Source organism: Somniosus microcephalus, chromosome 2 (assembly GCF_052327205.1).
Source record: "Somniosus microcephalus isolate GS21.2 chromosome 2, FLI_Smic_1.0, whole genome shotgun sequence".
In the NCBI taxonomy this organism is placed as follows: domain Eukaryota; kingdom Metazoa; phylum Chordata; class Chondrichthyes; order Squaliformes; family Somniosidae; genus Somniosus; species Somniosus microcephalus.
This window is the reverse complement of record NC_140988.1, coordinates 180522663-180530626: the sequence shown is the minus strand read 5'-3', so window position 1 is coordinate 180530626 and position 7964 is coordinate 180522663.

The window sequence follows — 7964 nt, the reverse complement described above, 5'->3', positions numbered from 1 at the left end:
CTTGTTATTTTTGGCCATTTAACACTGTAAAAAGCCCTGACTCATATTGTAGCAGAGAATCGAGGATCCAGTGAGGTATCTTCAAAATGATATGATATTTGAGATTGAATGTTCAAAAGAATATGAACTCCATGCTTTCACACTCAAACTGAATACATTTTGAAATAAAGAATAGATTTGCCTTCCAAAGCTAGGCTTTATTAACTTTAAAATCTGCAGCACATCTTCCCACATCCAGTCCCAACCAAAGCTGGAAAAGAACTGAATTTAAGGTGGCCACAACACATCATGTGATCATCAACTACCAATGAGATTACAACATATATCCCAAGGCAGTTAACAAACAACCAATCACAATACTTTACTAAACAAGGAATAATCACCACATTCACCCCTCCTTTTAAAATATACTCCAACCTAAATAACCTTTACAATTTATAATTAATTATTTACAACTAAAACTATGCACAACAAGAATGAAACTGTTCACATGACACAATACTAAGTGAACAACAACAAATAGTAACATTGCACATAAGTATTAAGTATCTCTCAACTAAAACAATATACTATAATATTTCAACAATTTTAAAACATTACTATCAATTTAAAAGTCCATTTTCAATCGGTCGACCGGATATCTTGTTCGTGTCGACCTTCTTAACCTTGGTGAAATTCCTTGCCCTCCCACACCAGAAGGCACAGAGGTATCTTCAGCAGGAAGGCTATCCATATCCGATTTTCAACGGTTTCCGGATTAGAAATCCCATCAGAAGGTAAACTGGGACGGTCATAAACATCTATCAAGGGCTGACTAATAGAAGTATAATTATCTGCAATCGGATTGGAAATATTCGTAGTATCTGTAACAGCATCCACATTATCTGAATCATGACTATTGTTAATATCCTCAGAAGAGGGCTGGCCCCCACAAGGAGCCAAGTCGTTAATTGAAACAGTACTTTCTTTCCCATCTTGGAATCGAATATGAGCATATTGGGAATTTGCCTCTAACAGCTCCACCTCCTCCACCAAAGGATCATATTTTGACAATCTAACATGGCGTCGAAGCAGCACAGGTCCCTGCATAGTAAGCCATGAAGGTACCGAATATCCCATAGTAGATCTCCGCGGATAGTTAAAGAGCCTTTCATGGGGGGTCACATTAGTAGCCGTTGAAAGCAATGATCTAATGGAATGCAGGGCATCAGGCAGTACCATTTCCCACTGTGTATTCTTAAGGTTCCGGGATGTCAAAGCCAACACAACTGCCTTCCAGATCACCCCATTGTATCGTTCGCACTGTCCATTACCCTGGGGATTATACGGGGTAGTTCTACTAGTAGAAATTCCCCGACTCTGAAGGTATTCCTTCAACTGGGAAGACATAAAAGAACTTCCCTGATCCAAATGGATATACGCAGGCATCCCAAAGATGACAAAAAGTTGAGTCAGACATTTAATAACTGTAGCAGCTGATACATCTGCACAAGGAAAAGCAAAAGGGAACCTTGAAAACTCATCCACAACAGTAAATATATATCGGTTTTGAGTAGTTGAAGGAAGAGGCCCCTTAAAATCGACGCTCAAACGTTCAAAAGGAGAAGTAGCCTTTATAAGATGAGCTCGTTGAGGCTTAAAGAAATTCGGTTTACACTGAGCACAGATTGAACATGATGAAGTCATCCGCTTGACGTCTTCAACTGAAAAAGGCAAGTTCTTACTGCGTACAAAGTGTATCATCCTCGTAACCCCAGGATGACATAAGGCATTGTGAAGATTAATAAGCGTATCTCTGTGAATCACAGAACAATAAGCCCTCGACAGTGCATCAGCAGCAACATTATCCTTCCCCGGACGATAAACTATGTCAAAATGGTAACATGCCAACTCAATCCTCCATCTCATTATTTTATCATTTTTGATCTTTCCAAAATGTTTAACATCAAACATAAAGGACACAGATTTTTGATCAGTTACCAACGTGAAATGTCGCCCCGATAAATAATGTCTCCATTTACGCAATGCTTCTACTATTGCGTATGCCTCTTTCTCTATTGAAGAATGTCTTTTTTCACTATTGTTCAAAGTACGTGAGAAAAAGGCCACAGGTCTTCCATTTTGGTTCAGAGTAGCCCCAATTGCAAAATCCGAAGCATCCGTCTCGATCACAAAGGGAACCTGCTCATCAATAGAATGCACAACTGCTCCTAAAATATCCTTTTTAAAATTCTCAAAACATGTCCTGGCCTCCCATGATAGAGGATATGTCGTAACCCGAATAAGAGGCCAGATCTTCCGTGAAAAATTTGCAATCCAATTAGAATAATAAGAAAACAGTCCAACAACTCGTTGCAAAGCCTTAGGATTAGTAGGACAAGGTAAATCAATCAATGGTCGCAGACGTTCTGGATCTGGTTTAATCTTGTTTCCCGAGATAATATACCCCAATAGATTTACCTCAGTAGTCGAAAAGATACATTTCTCTTTGTTAAAAGTTAAACCAACTTTTTCTGCAGCTTGAAGGAATCTTTTTAAATTAGAATCATGCTCCACCCTTGATTTGCCACACACTGTGATGTCATCTAAGTATGAAAAGGTGTCAGAGAGGGAGTTATCACTTATAAAAGCATCCATTGCCCGTTGAAAACAAGCAACACCATTAGTAACACCAAATGGTATTCGGCAAAACTGATACAGCTTTCCACCAGCCTCAAAGGCCGTATATGGTTGATCCTTCTTAACAATAGGAATCTGAGGATAAGCACTCTTTAAATCAATAGTGCTAAAAAACTTATACTGAGATACTTTGTTGATAAGCTCATCAATCTTAGGCAAAGGGTACGCGTCTAATTGAGTATACCTATTAATAGTTTGGGAATAGTCTATCACCATTCGTTTCTTGTGTCTCTCGTTAGTCGTGACAACTACCTGTGCTCGCCAAGGCGAACAACTAGGTTCAATGATTCCTTCCAATAAGAGACGTTGAACTTCAGAATTAATAAATTCTCTATCCTGACTACTATATCTTCTTGACTTGGTAGCAATTGGCTTACAATCCGACATCAAATTGGAAAAAAGTGATAATGGAGAAATAGATAAAGAGGTTAATCCACAAATAGATAAAGGTGGCTTAGTCCCTCCAAATGAAAGACTAAGAGACTCGTGTAACTGAAGCACATTATGTCCAATCAAAATATCCGCACAGAGATTAGGCAAAACAGATAGGCGTATATCAGTATACGTATTACCTAGAAGAATCATTTTCACAAAGCAACAACCAGCTATTTGTGAAGTAAGGGTCGTCTGAGCCATACACACCTGATACGTAACAGGCGAAATTTTCAAATGCTTCTCCTTCGCAAACTGAAGACTTATAAAACTCTCAGTACTGCCCGTATCTATAAGGGCCTTCACTTCCAACCCATTAACTTGAGCCGTAACTATAGCTTTGTTTAGGCCATGAGCAAATGCAGCAGAAATTGATGCAATAAACGCCCTATCTAAAGGCTGAATAGTCACAGAGGAGGTAGTGGAGGAGGGCCCTCCCACACCAGGAGAGGAGGAGGTAATTGAACCTGATGATTTGCACACACGTGCATAATGACCTCTCTTGCCGCATTTACTACACACAGCCTCCCGAGCAGGACACTTCAGACGAGGGTGCCGGATATTCCCACAAAAATAACACTTCTGAATCCTAGAGGCAACAGCCGCTGAAGTAGAAACTGTTTCAGAATCTAGTAAACCACTCCCATTAAGTCCACATAATTCCTTTTCATCCGAAACTGCCGAAACCATAGTCGCAGGCCGATTAAAAAGAGCATAAGAATCCGAACTTCTCTGAGCCACATCCAATGTAGAAGCTTGCTCAAAAGCACTTTTAAGATCCAAAGTCTTATTTTCTAACAACCGCTGACAAATTGATCTAGACAGTAATCCATTAATAAAAGCATCCCGTACCGATTCTTCCTTATATTCTTCAGCCGTCACGGCCTTATAATTACAGTTAACACTAAGGCACTGAAGTGCTTGTAAATAAGTATCCAAAGATTCTCCCACCTGCTGCCTACGGGCAGATAGAAGGTGACGTGCAAATACCTCATTCTTTGGTTTAACAAAAATCTTTTCCAATGTAGAAATAGCCACTTCATAAGTTTTACAGTCCAAAATATATTTATATACATCCGGAGCAATGTAGTTGATCAGCATATTCAGCTTATTTAGAGACTCTTGATCCAACATGCCCAAAAAGTTTTTTAATGTACAATACCAATGTTTCCATTTATCATCCACTCCAGCAGAATTGGGGTCAGCCTTGAATCGTTCTGGTTGAAGATATCGCTCCATTCTAACATAAAGTTAATAAATTGAAATAAAGAATAGATTTGCCTTCCAAAGCTAGGCTTTATTAACTTTAAAATCTGCAGCACATCTTCCCACATCCAGTCCCAACCAAAGCTGGAAAAGAACTGAATTTAAGGTGGCCACAACACATCATGTAATCATCAACTACCAATGAGATTACAACATATATCCCAAGGCAGTTAACAAACAACCAATCACAATACTTTTACTAAACAAGGAATAATCACCACAATTTTACTGTGGAAATTGAACACCAGGGAAGACTTTTCTTCTCCCTGCCTCCCGAATTGTGCCCGAGTTATGGGTGCATCACAGATGAAAAATTTTAAACAGCCCATGTAGCGGATCTACACCTGAAAGAGGTGGCTATAGAGATAGTGGATGCATTGGTTGTCATTTTCCAAAATTCCATAGATTCTAGAACAGTTCCCACGGATAGGAAGGTGGCAAATGTAACCCCACTATTTAAGAAAGGAGGGAGAGAGAAAACGGGGAACTACAGACCAGCTAGCCTGACATCATAGAAACATAGAAACATAGAAGATAGGAGCAGGAGTAGGCCATTCGGCCCCTCGAGCCTGCTCCGCCATTCAATGCGATCATGGCTAATCATCCAAACTCAGTACCCTGTCCCTGCCTTCTGCCCATATCTCTTGATCCCTTTAGACTTAAGAAGTATATCTGACTCCTTCTTGAATATATTTAATGAAATTGCCTCAACTGCCTTCTGTGGTAGAGAATTCCACAGGTTCACCACTCTCTGGGTGAAGAAATTCCTCCTCATCTCTGTCCTAAATGGCTTACCCCTTATCCTTAGACTGTGACCCCTGGTTCTGGACTCCCCGGCCATCGGGAACATCCTTCCTGCATCTAGTCTGTATAGTCCTGTTAGAATTTTATAAGTTTCAATGAGATCCCCTCTCATTCTTCTAAACTCCAGTGAGTATAAGCCCAATCGACCCAATCTCTCCTCATATGTCATTCCTGCCATCCCAGGTATCAGTCATGGAGCACTCCCTCCATGGCAAGAACATCCTTCCTCAGATAAGGCGACCAAAACTGCACACAATACTCAAGGTGTGGTCTCACCAAGGCCCTGTACAACTGCAGCAAGACATCTTTGTTCCTGTACTCGAATCCTCTCGCTACGAAGGCCAACATACCATTTGCCTTCTTAACCGCCTGCTGCACCTGCATGCTTACCTTCAGCGACTGGTGCACAAGGACACCCAGGTCTCGTTGCACTTCCCCTTCTCCTAATCTATTCCCATTCAGATAATAATCTGCCTTCCTGTATTTGCCACCAAAGTGGATAACCTCGCATTTATCCACATTATACTGCACCTGCCATACATCTGCCCACTCACCCAACCTGTCCAAATCATACTGAAGTTTCTCAGCATCCGCCTCACAGCACACATGCCCACCCAGCTTTGTGTCGTCTGTAAACTTGGAGATATTACATCTAGTTCCCTCGTCTAGATCATTAATATATATTGTGAATAGCTGGGGTCCTAGCACCGATCCCTGCGGTACCCCACTAGTCACTGCCTGCCACTCGGAAAAAGACCCGTTCATTCCAACTCTTTGCTTCCTGTCTGCCAGCCAGTTCTCTATCCAAGTCAGTACCTTGCCCCCAATTCCATGTGCTTTAAATTTACACGCTAATCTCTTATGCGGGACCTTATTGAAAGTCCAAATACAACACATCCACTGGTTTTACCTTATCTATTCTACCAGTTACATCCTCAAAAAATTCCAGTAGATTAGTCAAGCACAATTTACCTTTTGTAAATCCATGTTGACTTTGTCCGATCCTGTCACTGTTTTCCAAGTGCTCTGCTATTACATCTTTTATAATGGACTCTAGCATTTTCCCCACTACCGATGTCAGGCTTACCGGTCTATAATTTCCCATTTTCTCTCTACCACCTTTTTTGAATAGTGGGGTAACATTAGCTACCCTCCAATCCATGGGAACTGTTCCAAAATTCTATCGATTCTGGAAGACGACCAGCAATGCATCATCTATTTCTAGGGCCACTTCCTTAAGTACCCTAGGATGTACATTATCAGGCCCTGGGGATTTATCAGCCTTCAATCCCATCAATTTCCTTAACACCATTTCCCTACAAATACTGATTTCATTCAGTTCCTCCCTCTCATTAGACCCTATGTTCCCCGACATCTCTGGGAGGTTATTTGTGTTCTCCTTTGTAAAGACAGAACCAAAGTATGTATTTAATTGGTCTGCCATTTCTTTGTTCCCCATTATAAATGCCCCTGATTCTGACTGCAAGGGACCTACGCTTGACTTCACCAATCTTTTTCTCTTCACATATCTATAAAAGCTTTTACAATCAGTTTTTATGTTAGCTTCAAGCTTACTCTCATACTCTATTTCCCCCCTCTTAATTAATCCCTTTGTCCTCCTTTGCTGAATCCTAAACTGCTCCCAATCCTCAGGTTTGCTGCTTTTTCTGGCCAATTTATATGTCCTCACCTTGGATTTTATGCTATCCCTAATTTCCCTTGTTAGCCACGGTTGAGTCACCTTTTTTGTTTTATTTTTATGCCAAACAGGGATGAACAAATTCTTTAAATGTTTGCCATTGCCTGTCGACCATCAACCCTTTAAGTAACATTCCCCAATCCATCCTACCCATCTCTCGCCTCATACCATCGTAGTTTCCTTTATTTAAATTCAGGACCCTAGTCTCTGAGTCAACTACTTCACTCTCCATCTTAATGAAGAATTCTATCATATTATGATCGCTCCGCCCCAAGGGGCCTCGCACAACAAGATTGCTAATTAATCCTTTCTCATTACATAATACCCAGTCTAAGATGGCCTGATCTCTAGTTGGTTCCTCAACATATTGGTCCAGGAAACCATCCCGTATACACTCCAGGAATTCCTCTTCCACAGTATTGTTACTAATTTGGTTAGCCCAATCTATATGTAAATTAAAGTCACCCATGATAACTGCTGTGCCCTTATTGCACGCATCTCTAATTTCCCATTTAATGCCATCCCCAAGCTCGGCATTACTGTTTGGGGGTCTGTATACAACTCCCACTAATGTTTTCTGCCCCTTGGTATTTCTCAGCTCTACCCATACAGATTCCACATCATCAGAGCTAATATCCTTCCTTACTATTGTGTTAATCTCCTCTTTAACCAGCAATGCTACCCCACCTCCTTTTCCTTTTTGCCTGTCTTTCCTGAATATTGAATACCCCTGGATGTTGAGTTCCCAGCCTTGGTCACCCTGGAGCTATGTTTCCATAATCCCAATCATATCATATCCATTTACATCTATTTGCGCAGCTAATTCATCCACCTTATTACGAATGCTCCTCGCATTAAGATACAAAGCCTTCAGGCTTGTTTTTTTAACACTCTTAGACCTTTTAGAACTATTATTTACTGTGGCCATGTTTGATTTAAACCCTTGATTTCCCTGCCTGCCACTTTTGCTTTTCTCCTTCCTATCTTTTGCTTCTATCCTTGTTTCCCATTCTTCTGTCTCCCTGCACAGGTTCCCAACCCCCTGCCATTTTAGTTTAAACCCTCCCATCAGTAGTAGGGAAAA